At 39.4% G+C, this 13,408-nt stretch overlaps 1 protein-coding gene across 1 annotated transcript in view; it reads left to right on the top strand.

The window, feature by feature from the left end:
* The window catches only part of LOC138370421 (uncharacterized), a 184,029-nt gene that overhangs the window by 153,310 nt on the left and 17,311 nt on the right, over window positions 1-13,408 (top strand). The gene's annotated exons all lie outside the window — the stretch shown is intronic.

The following is a 13,408-nucleotide window of genomic DNA, read 5'->3' as shown; positions in this document are numbered from 1 at the left end:
TATATATATATATATATATATATATATATATATATATATATATATATATATATATATATATATATATATATATATATATATATATATATATATATATATATATATATATATGTATATATATATATATATATATATATATATATATATATATATATATATATATATATATATATATATGTGTGTATATCACGAAAATAAACACGTGATTAAGAATGTGACAATGTCAGACCACGGAGGAAAAATGAAACAGGAAATTTCCTTAAGTACTTTCGTATATTAAATATACGAAACTTTCTTCTTCTGAAGATGTATTTAATATACGAAAGTACTTAAGGAAATTTCCTGTTTCATTTTTCCTCCGTGGTCTGACATTGTCATATATATATATATATATATATATATATATATATATATATATATATATATATATATATAAGGGAATGGCAGAAGAAGCCGCTAACAGCCAGCTCACCCCTCCCGAAGCCAATCAAAGGAGAGGCACATGCAGTGGTTGTGGGAACATCGTCAGCATCAACTCTGTCTCCAGAGTCATACGCCAGCATGGTGACTGTCCTGGGTCAGGGAGGCCTCCCGTGGGAGGAGGCAGCACTCAGGAGCCTGTTGCACCAGTACAAATCGCAACAGATTACATTGCAACAGACGACCTGCTAGAGGCAATTAAAGCAACGTCAACCAGGACACTCACCCACATCCCAAAGGCCTCTCGCCCTTTTGCTGCAGGGAAATACACGGACCTCATCGCAAAAGTCAACAGAGGGTCAAATACCCTTGTTGCACCTGATACCATCAAAGCCTGGCACAATCTGTTACTTTTTGGCAATGCATGCTTAGGTGTACCAGACAGAGGAGGCAAGACACTGGCCTCATCCGTCAATAAAGCAATTAGGGATTTTCCGAGGGCTGACAACCTAGTCCGCCTCCCCAAACACACCAAACACCGCCGAGGCAGACCAAGTACGACAATCAGCGACAACAGAAAATTAGGTACCCAAGTCAGCAAGAAAATTGAAGAGGGCAATACAGTCGGGGCACTCAGGTTAATCACAAGTGAGGACAAAATTTTGCCCAGGGATGAAACCACAGCCCAACCACTGAGAGAAAAACACCCCGTCAGGGCCGTAGGTAGACCTCCCCCACAGGTCAGGCTCGCCCCTAATCAGGAACCTCTCGTCCTCCGGGAGTCAGAGGTTTATAAAGCTATCGTTTCATTTCCCCCGGGCTCCTCAGGAGGCTACACAGGGGTAAGACCTCAACATGTGAAGGAAATGGTGAACCCTGTTCTTGGCCCAGCTGCAGAAGCGCTCCTGACAGAAATCACAACGTTTGTCAACAACTGTCTCGCCGCGTTAATCCCTGATAAAATCAAACCATTCTTCTTTGGTGCATCCCTATGTGCCCTCAAAAAGAAGGGGGGAGGAATCAGACCCATTGCCGTTGGTAATACCCTTCGCCGCCTAGTTGCAAGGGCTGCTGTCAGAAGTATCCGAACGGAAGCAGCCACCATGCTGCAACCCAACCAGCTGGGGTTTGGAGTCCCCCAAGGCTGTGAGGCAGCGGCTCATGCTGCACGAGCCTACATTAGCTCTCTTACTGAAGACCAGGCAGTAGTAAAATTAGATTTTAAAAACGCTTTCAACTCGGTCAAAAGGGAAGGAATCCTCACTGCAGTCCAGGAACATTGCCCAAGCATTCTCCCGTTTGTGTCAGCAGGCTACAGCAAAGACTCAACCCTCCTGTTTGGCAAACATGAAGTCACCTCACCAGAGGGAATTCAACAGGGTGACCCACTTGCACCGTTCCTCTTTTGCATAGCGGCTCGAGAAATTACAACCAGACTGTCCAGCGAGCTCAACATCTGGTTCCTGGATGATGGCACTCTGGCAGGCACACAAGATTCCCTGCTAGAAGACTTACAGCTGGTGAAGACACGGGGGGAGTCCATGGGTCTCGTTCTTAGCCCCTCCAAGTGCGAAATTATTGCATCTAGTGAAGTAATCATTAGAGCAGTGAAATCAGTTCTACCAGAAGCCTCAGTCGTTAAACCTACCGACAGCACACTACTCGGAGCACCTCTGGGCCACAATGCCATTGCTGCAGTCCTTGACGAAAAGTTTAGAGACCTAAAGAGGATGGAAGAGAGAATTGGGGACTTGGACTCCCACGATGCCCTCTACCTTCTCACAAAGTGCCTTACCCTGCCCAGGCTAACATACTTCTTAAGGTGTGCACCAATTTTTGGCAACCCACTTCTAAATCAATATGATGAGCTCCTCAGGTCAATATTCAGGAAGGCGCTCAACCTAGATTTAGATGACAGTCAGTGGGACCAAGCAACACTACCAGTGAGATTTGGAGGGATAGGCATACGAAAGGCAACTGAGGTAGCACTTCCAGCATTCTTATCCTCATGTACAGCAGCCAACGAATTGGTAGGGCAGATCCTACCAGAGCGTATGAGAGAGACAGCGGGAACTCATGATCAAACGTTCATCGAAGCAGCCAGACAATGGGACACCATGGCACACCCTCAACCCCGACCACAAGTCCCAAAAGACCACAAGCAGGCCCACTGGGATAGCCCCATAATGGAAAAGACTGTCACAGCAATGATTGACAACGCTGATGCTGAAAACAAAGCCCGCCTCCTAGCGGTAACAGCACCCCACGCCGGGGATTTTTTATTTGCTGTGCCCAATGCAGCCCTGGGAACTCGCCTCAGTCATGACGCTCTCCGCATTGGAGTTGCCCTTCGCCTTGCCGCCCCCATCCTCACCGAACATAGGTGCATCTGCGGAACTGCGATGGCAGACCAATATGGTCGTCATGGTCTGGTATGTCGTAAATCACAGGGTAAAATTGCAAGACATGAAGAAGTCAACGACATCATCAAGAGGAGCCTCGCCACAGCCCGCTGCCCGGCACAAAGAGAACCACACTTATCCAGACCTAACGACCCTCAGAAGCGCCCTGATGGGGTCACCTTGCTACCTTGGAAGGATGGTAAGCAAGTGGTATGGGACTACACGTGCGCTGCCACACTGGCCAGTACCTACCTCCACTACAGCACACGTGAAAGCGGTGGTGCTGCTTCTTTCAGGGAATCGCAGAAAATTATTAAATACAGAGGTCTAGCACACTGCTACAGCTTTGTTCCGATCGGCTCGGAGACCCTCGGTTCGTGGGGAAAATGTGCATTGAAGTTCCTGAAGGAATTGGGGGACAAATTGATCAGCGCTACAAAAGACCAGAGAGCAAAAAGTTTCTTGTTCCAGCGCCTCAGTGTTGCGATTCAGAGGGGAAATGCCTGTTGCGTCTTGGGCACTAGTCCAACTTCAGAGGAATTCGAAGAAGTGTTTGACTTGCAACAATGATCGAACCCGTCTGTGACATTCATCAATGTTTCCCATTGTTGTGTTCTTCAAGAGATCCATAACCTTTAAGCACCTTTTTGCATTATTATTTTTGTATCAACCCATGTATATCTTGTAACCATCAAATGCATAATAAAGCACAAAAAATATTCAAGGAAGGGGGTGGTAGGAGAAAAGCACACAGAAACTGTATTGGAGGGGATCTAAACATTCCCTCTAATCCGTTATGCGTGGTTTCCTCCGAGGCTATGGGTCCCCCTTCTTCCAGCTAGAGGTGGTACTCCCTTCCTATTGTATATATATATATATATATATATATATATATATATATATATATATATATATATATATATATATATATATATATATATATATATATATATATATATATATATATATATATATATATATATATATATATATATATATATATATATATATATATATATATATATATATATATATATATATATATATATATATATATATATATATATATATATATATATATATATATATATATATATATATATATATATATATATATATATATATATATATATATATATATATATATATATATATATATATATATATATATATATATATATATATATATATATATATATATATATATATATATATATATATATATATATATATATATATATATATATATATATATATATATATATATATATATATATATATATATATATATATATATATATATATATATATATATATATATATATATATATATATATATATATATATATATATATATATATATATATATATATATATATATATATATATATATATATATATATATATATATATATATATATATATATATATATATATATATATATATATATATATATATATATATATATATATATATATATATATATATATATATATATATATATATATACGTATATTTTGGTAGCAGTCTTTCCTGAAGACATATATTATTAAATAGGACCAAAAAAGTTAGATTAACAATTCTAACACAAATTTTCTCGATCTTTCTTATGTTTCTTTTCACTGTTGATGGTAATTGAAAAATCCATTCTCCAAAATTCTTTTTTATTTCTAGTTTGACGCGACATTTGAATGCGTTTCGTAATAACTTATTACATTTTCAAAGACTTTTAGTTTACGCACACACACAAATATTACCTGCAAGCACTAAACAGAGTTCTTACTTATGCTATGATTTAAACAGCTTTCATTTTTCGTTTTATACCCGCATTTTGGGTGAGGTGATATGTTACAACAGTTTTGGATGAGGTCAACAAAACTTTCAACACAGGATAGAACACGAAACAATGGGTATTGAAAGTAAGAATGGAAGTAATTGCAGAGGGCCTATGGGCCCATATTTCTTGATGCTTCTCTATTGGAGCGGAGTCTTGAAGTGAGTAGAATATAGTTGTGCATTAATTGGCTGTTGATTGCTGGTGTTGACTTCTTGATGTGTAATGCCTCGCAGATGTCAAGCCACCTGCTATCGCTGTATCTATCGATGATTTTTGTGTTGTTTGCTAAGATTTCTCTGGTGATGGTTTGGTCGTGGGAAAAGATTATATGCTCCTTAATGGAGCCCTGTTGCTTATGCATCGTTAATCGCCTGGAAAGAGATGTTGTTGTCTTGCCTATATACTGAGTTTTTTGAGGCTCTAGTCTAGCATCAGACCAGAAATAAAAATGAATTTTGGAGAATTGATTTTTCAATTACCATCAACAGTGAAAAGAAACATAAGAAAGATCGAGAAAATTCGTGTTAGAATTATTAATCTTACTTTTTCGGTCATATTAAATAATATATGTCTTCAGGAAAGACTGCTACCAAAATATACTAATAATAAAACGCACGACCCAGCAGCAAGGAATCAAGCCTTCACGATAAAATATCGCCAAGATCTGATTCGTAATCAGATATACAAGGCAGAAAATGAGATCAAAGACAACAAAACGCAACTACTTCATGCTACAAACGAATGGAGAAACAGCAACATCGACGAAAGTCTCCGTACTCGCATCGAGCAACACCTCGATATCCTCACAGACCGACATCACCTCAGCACTGAAAGAAGGATAATCAAGAAACTAACAACGTTACATGGAGGACCTATGGCAATTCCACGAACAAGAGACGGTTTCCTGAACCTTGCAGGAATCACCCTCACTGAGGACCAAACCACTCTCCTAAATCTGGGTATAAACGGTCACGTTATGTCCAGACCAAGTGAGATGGCCCGGAAAGTGGAGTTGGAGATCCTGTTGGACGACATATTCGACCTCGAGACACAAAAGAAGGTCACCACCAAAGACACCTTACAAGCAGAACTTATTGCGGAAGGAGGAAAGAATCGAGGCAACTACAGAAGCACCATACTGTCCCCCGAGCTCAAAGCGGCAACTAAGAGCCTTCGTGAAAACAAGGAAATAGTTGTCAGGAGAGGTGACAAGTCGCCAATATACGTCATTCTTAAAAAAGACGAATATCTGGCGAAAATGAACCTCATACTCTCTGACCAAACTAAATTCCAAAGGGTAATGAAGGAAACTGATCGAAACTGTGAATGCCAAGAAATCCGGACTCCACCTGCCAAAGATTACTGGGGAATATAAACCTGGATACGCGTATGGAAATGTCAAGACACACAAGCCTGGAAACCCACTTCGGCCAATCAACAGCCAGATACCCACACCCACGTACAGACTGGCGAAACGACTGAACGGCTTGCTGACTCCTTATGTCCCTTGCACCTTCAGCCTGAAGTCTCCAAAGGAATTTGTTGACTTACTGCGGGGAACACGGGTCACTGGGATAAGAGCCTCGCTGGACGAAGAATCACTGTTTACCAACGTACCTGTGGATGAAACAATCGGGATGATAGCGGACAGAGTGTATCGTGATCCGGCCTGTACTCCTCTTGACATACCAGGAAACATTCTAAGGAAACTACTCCAAGCTTGTACTAAAGAGGCACCCTTCTTGAGCCCAGATGGGCACATGTATAAGCAAGTAGATGGGGTCGCCATGGGTTCTCCCCTAGGTGTCCTGTTTGCGAACTTCTACATGGGTACCATCGAGCAAAAAGTCTTGGTCGACATGAACTTGAAACCGGCAATATACTGCAGGTATGTTGACGACATTTTTACACAGGTACCTGATGTCAGACATCTGCAGGAGCTGAAGGAGGCATTTGAGCGGAATTCTGTGTTGCGTTTCACTTAGGAAATGGAGAAGGATGGGAAGCTGCCCTTTCTAGATGTAACAGTCATGGAAAGGAGCGGAGGTTTCCACACTGCAGTCTACACTAAGGAAACAAACATAGGAATGTACCTAAATGCCAACAGTGACTGCCCAGACAGGTACAAGAGGAGTGTTGTTAACGTTTATGTCGACCGTGCTCTCAGCACAGCTCAGGATGGAAGCAAGTCGACGAAGAACTCTGTAGGGTAAGGCAGGTCCTAGTCAACAATGGCTTCTCCAATGGTTTCGTTGAAGATATCATAAGAAGTAAAGTGAAACACCATGCATCCTCTGAAGAGACAACTAACACAACACCTATACCCCCTATTTGACTATTTTACAGGAACTTCTTTTCCACAGCTCATAAAACGGAGGAAAGGGTCCTGAAAGATATTGTTAATAGAAACGTTATCCCTACAGACAAAAATCAGAAGATACAACTGACGATTTACTATAAAACCAAAAAACGACCAGCCTACTCATGAGAAACTCTCCAGAAACGAAGCAGAACGTTTTAAAAGAGACCAACGTCGTCTATGCCTTCAAATGCCCTCTTGGGAACTGTAAGCCTCAAAAAACTCAGTATATAGGGAAGACAACAACATCTCATTCCAGGCGATTAACGATGCATAAGCAACAGGGCTCCATTAAGGAACATATAATCTCTTCCCACGACCAAACCATCACCAGAGAAATCTTAACAAACAACACAGAAATCATCGATAGATACAGCGATAGCAGGCGGCTTGACATCTGCGAGGCACTACACATCAAGAAGTCAACACCAGCAATCAACAGCCAATTAATGCACAACTATATTCTACCCACTTCAAAACTCCGCTCCAATATAGAAGCATCAAGAAACATGGGCCAATAGGCCCTCTGCAATTACTTTCATTCTTTCCTTCAATACCCATTGTTTCGTGTTCTATCCTGTGTTGAAAGTTTTGTTCACCTCATCCAAAACTGTTGTAACATATCACCTCACCCAAAATGCGGGTATAAAATGAAAAATGAAAGCTGTTTAAATCATAGCATAAGTAAGAACTCTGTTTTCTGTTTGCAGGTAATAGTTGTGTGTGTGTGTAAACTAAAAGTCTTTGAAAATGTAATAAGTTATTACGAAACACGATCAAGTGTCGCGTCAGACTAGAAATAAAAATGAATTTTGGAGAATTGATTTTTCAATTACCATCAACAGTGAAAAGAAACATTAGAAAGATCGAGAAAATTCGGGTTAGAATTATTAATCATACTTTTTCGGTCATATTTATTAATACATATATATATATATATATATATATATATATATATATATATATATATATATATATATATATATATATATATATATATATATATATATATAAATATATATATATATATATATATATATATATATATATATATATATATATATATATATATATATATATATATATATATATATATATATATATATATATATATGTCGTACCTAATAGCCAGAACGCACTTCTCAGCCTACTACGCAAGGCCCAATTTGCCTAATAAGCCAAGTTTTCATGAATTAATTGTTTTTCGACTACCTAACCTACCTAACCTAACCTAACCTAACTTTTTCGGCTACCTAACCTAACCTATAAAGATAGGTTAGGTTAGGTTAGGTAGGGTTGGTTAGGTTCGGTCATATATCTACGTTAGTTTTAACTCCAATAAAAAAAAATTGACCTCATACATAATGAAATGGGAAGCTTTATCATTTCATTAGAAAAAATTAAAGAAAATATATTAATTCAGGAAAACTTGGCTTATTAGGCAAATCGGGCCTTGCATAGTAGGCCGAGAAGTGCATTCTGGCTACTAGGTACGACATATACATATATATATATATATATATATATATATATATATATATATATATATATATATATATATATATATATATATATGTCGTACCTAGTAGCCAGAACGCACTTCTCAGCCTACTATGCAAGGCCTGATTTGCCTAATAAGCCAAGTTTTCCTGAATTAATATATTTTCTCAAATTTTTTTCTTATGAAATGATAAAGCTACCCATTTCATTATGTATGAGGTCAATTTTTTTTTATTGGAGTTAAAATTAACGTAGATATATGACCGAACCTAACCAACCCTACCTAACCTAACCTATCTCTATAGGTTAGGTTAGGTTAGGTAGCCGAAAAAGTTAGGATAGGTTAGGTTAGGAAGGTTAGGTAGTCGAAAAACAATTAATTCATGAAAACTTGGCTTATTAGACAAATCGGGCCTTGCATAGAAGGCTGAGAAGTGCGTTCTGGCAACTAGGTACGACATATATATATATATATATATATATATATATATATATATATATATATATATATATATATATATATATATATATATATATATATATATATGTCGTACCTAGTAGCCAGAACGCACTTTTCAGCCTACTATGCAAGGCTCGATTTGCCTAATAAGCCAAGTTTTCATGAATTAATGTCTTTTCGACTACCTAACCTAACTTTTTCGGCAACCTAACCTAACCTAACCTATAAAGATAGGTTAGGTAGGGTTGGTTAGGTTCGGTCATATATCTCCGTTAATTTTAACTCCAATAAAAAAAATTGACCTCATACATAATGAAATGGGTAGCTTTATCATTTCATGAGAAAAAAAATAGAGAAAATATATTATTTCAGGAAAACTTGGCTTATTAGGCCAATCGGGCCTTGCATAGTAGGCTGAGAAGTGCTTTCTGGCTACTAGGTACGACATATATATATATATATATATATATATATATATATATATATATATATATATATATATATATATATATATATAGATATATATATATATATATATATAAATGGAAATATTCGTTTGTTCAAAATCGCTTATCTCCTAAATTTCTTCACTGATTGCCTTGAAATTTTCACACAATGTTCCATTCGCATCCGACTAGGTTTTTATATACATACTATATAGATGTCACTTCTGTGATGGTAAAAAAACATACTTTTTCTCAAAAACTGTTTTTTTCATGTGAGGGAAATCTTCGAAACCTCTTTACCGATTGCTTTGAAATTTTGACACAACGTTGCATTCGAATAGGCGCGTGTTTTTATATACCTACTATATAGATGCCACCCCTGTCACAGGTAACGACATGCGTTTTTCAAAAAGAGAGCCATCTGTTGCACATATGTCACGAATTTCATTAAAATGTTTCCGATTGCATTGATAAATTTTATTTTCATAGATTTCGATATATTTTCTTTTGTATTGAATTATTTTGTGTGACAATGTGTTGGAATTGAGCTCTGTTGTTTACCATACCATTCATTTCGTAAGTATAAGTATAGATGCCACACATGTGATGGGTAAAACTATGCTTTTTTTGAAAAACAGCGTCATCTGTTGCATGTAAGAGCAACACACATGCTATACTAAAAATGTAACAATTCAATTTCAATGTTTCTGATTGCATTGATAAATTTAATTTTCATAGATTTTTATTTATTTTTATTTTTATTAATTATTTTGTGTGAATTGCATTGGAATTCTGTGCATAGCTGTGTTGTTTTACCATACCGTTCATTTTGTGAGTATAGTTTATTATTTTTTTCCATATCTTCATTTCATTTGTTAACTGTTTTCCTTATATTTCAGTGGTGGGTACATCAGATCACTGGATGTTCCCAATTTTCTGATGGGTACATCAGAACATTTTGGGAAGGCATCGCACGAGGGAATGGGGAATGGTGGGAATGACGAGGAGATGGAAGTGAGAGATGGTGGGGAGGATGCAGGGACAAGGGAGGGGGTAATGGTGGGGAAGAACGAAAGGTCAGGGGAGTTTGGGATGGTGGGGACGAGGGGATGGGGGAATGGAGTATTGTGGGAGGACAAAGGGACTGGGGAGTGGGCTTGGTGGGGAGGAAGAGGGGACGGTGTAGTGGCGGAATGGTTGGGAGGACGAGGAGACGAGTGAGGGAGAGTATGGTGGGGAGGACTGGGAGACAGGGAATGTTGGTGTGGCTCAGCAACGCACATGCGTTGCTGAGCCACAGCAATGCGTGGCCGGGTACTGTTAGTATGTATGTATATATATATATATATATATATATATATATATATATATATATATATATATATATATATATATATATATATATATATATATGTGTGTGTGTGTGTGTGTATGTGTGTGTGTGTGTGTTGCATTTGTGTTGCTCACGTGGCCCCACAATGTGAGGTAATTCGATGACATAACTATGCCCAAGATTACCACCAAGAGCCGTCGGGATGTTGGGGATATAGCCTCGGCTACCAATGTCTTGTGTACGGGCACTGTTGGTCAAGTAGTTAAGGTATCATATTCACCAGCTGCATAGTGCTCCTGGCAGTATGGGTTCGAGTTACTTCTGGGCTGTGGAGTTTTCAGTTGCATTCATGCTTGGAGACTATTCAAGCTTGTTCGCATATGTATATATAAAAGTACATATATTTGAATATGTATATACTATGTATATACATAGGGGTACCACCTTCGGTGCAATTGTAGGGACCCCTTGCCTCGAAGCAGGTAACACAGAGCATTAAGAGGAAAAACTTGCAATTTAACTCTGACTACATATGAGTGTTCACTTCTCATACCACCCCCCTTTTTTTGTTGTGCACTTTATTAAACAAGGTTATACAGCTACATATCTGATTGTTTACAAAAAGAGAACATTAAGTGGAAGTAAGTGATAGTTTGTTTCCTAAAGGCTGTAGATTTCTTCGAACTCCTCTGACGCTGGCCAGGAACCTAGGATGCAGTGAGCATTCCCCCTCTGGATCGCTACACCGAGGCGCTGGTAGCGAAAACTTGCTGTTCTAGGGTCTCCTGTAGTGTCAGTGAGCCTGGACCCAAGATTCTAAAGAAAGCTCCTTCCGCTCTCTCGCCATAGAACTTGGGGGTTATTGGACCTTTTGGAACGAAGTTGTACCAGTGATCTATTTCCCTGTATGTGGTTGACTTTTCTCTTTCTCTTAGTGTCGCCGCGGTTCCTGTTTTGCCGACAGAGAGGTTGATGTATGTGGTTGCCAGGGTGCATACGCAAGTATAGTCCCACGCCAACTGTCTGCCACCTTTCCAAGGGGTGCAGTGTGATTCCATCTGGTCGACAGGCAAAGATAGCAGAGTTACGTTTCAATTGATTTTAGGGCTCTCTCTCTCTCCCTTCAGGACACTAGGCAGAGACAAGGCTCCTTATAATGATGTCATTGACTTCGTCGTCTCTAGAGTTCCAATCGCCAGATTTTACACAGTGCAGGCCATGCAATCCATATTCGTCTGCATCTGACTTGCCGCAAATACACTTATGAATACGATCCGGAGCAGCTGCGAATCACGATGTGTGCCTGTTGCAGACATAGGAACTGGCAAGAGGAAGTTCCCTGCTTGGAGAGCCTGTCAGGCGTGCACGATCACTTCGGGTTGTTGCTGCCGCTAGCAAAGCTGTGGCTTCTTTGGCTACAATGGGGCTGTCCCAGCTGGATTGTTTCTTGGCTTTCAACATGGTTGGTCTGAGTGCTGGATCTGCCATGGTATCCTATTTTGTGTTGCATTCCATGTAGTGGGGAGTAGTGTGTCTATGCTAAATCACACTGGTTGTTAGATAAAAATTTTCTTATCCAGGTTCATCTGATACTGAGGAAGACAGGAAGGCTGGGACACCAATTTGGGTGGAAGTGCGGTCACCCAAGCCGGAGCCTAACAGGAAGAGTGGCTTGTTTACACCGGCATTCGTTGAGGGAAAGATTGACAAATTTTTCTAGCATGGTCTTTAGTAATAGGTCAAACTCTTCAAGCTTTGGGTTCGTCATAGGATGGGGAGAACCTCAAAAAGTAGGTTAGCCTTGGAAGGGATAGGCTTTTAGAGAGGAGATAAAAAGCATCGTGGGCATCAATGTCACCTATTCTGTCTTCCATCCTCCTGAGGTCTGTGATTTTCTTGTCAAGGATTTCCTCAATGCCGTTAGACCCGAGGGGGGCTCCTAGGAGAGTGCTGTTATCAGCCCTAATGACATGAGCTCCAGGCAAGGCAGACCTTATTCTAGCTATGATGTCTGGGTTGGAGGAGACTACTTCACACTTGGAAGGGTTCAGGAAGAGACCCAGGCTTACTTCTTGCTCCTTTATTTTTCTGATGTCTTCCAGGTGGTGGTCTAGGGGGCCAGCTATGGTGCCATTATCCAAAAACAAGATGTTGAACTCGCTGAACAAGCTTACGGTTATTTATTTTAAGACTAAGCAGAAGAGGAGCTAGAGGATCACCTTGCTGAACACCTTCACAGGAACTGATTTCATGTTCGCCAAAGAGCATGTTAGATTCACCACTGTAGCAAGATAGTATAAACGGGAAGATGGGCCGGAAATGGCGATGTATGTCATAGAGCACTGCATCTCTTCTGGCCATGATAAAGGCACTTTTAAAGTCCAGTTTGAGTAGGGCCTTTCCGTCAGATATGTTGGTGATGTATGCTCGTGCTGCATGAGCAGTCGCTTCACAGTCTTGGGGGATCCCAAATTCTAGCTAAATTGGTTTCAGCATTGTTTGTTGTTTAAGATTCGCTACCTGAAACAAAAAGTTCCAAGTAGCATGGGCTATGGTGAACCCATTAGTGGTTTCAGCAATTTAGCAACTTGCTGGCTGACTACCCTCGTGGCAGCTTTGACAGCCAGGTGTCGGAGTGTTACCAACAGCG

Source organism: Procambarus clarkii, chromosome 32, assembly GCF_040958095.1.
Source record: "Procambarus clarkii isolate CNS0578487 chromosome 32, FALCON_Pclarkii_2.0, whole genome shotgun sequence".
NCBI lineage: Eukaryota > Metazoa > Arthropoda > Malacostraca > Decapoda > Cambaridae > Procambarus > Procambarus clarkii.
This window is presented reverse-complemented; position numbering and strand designations above follow the sequence as displayed.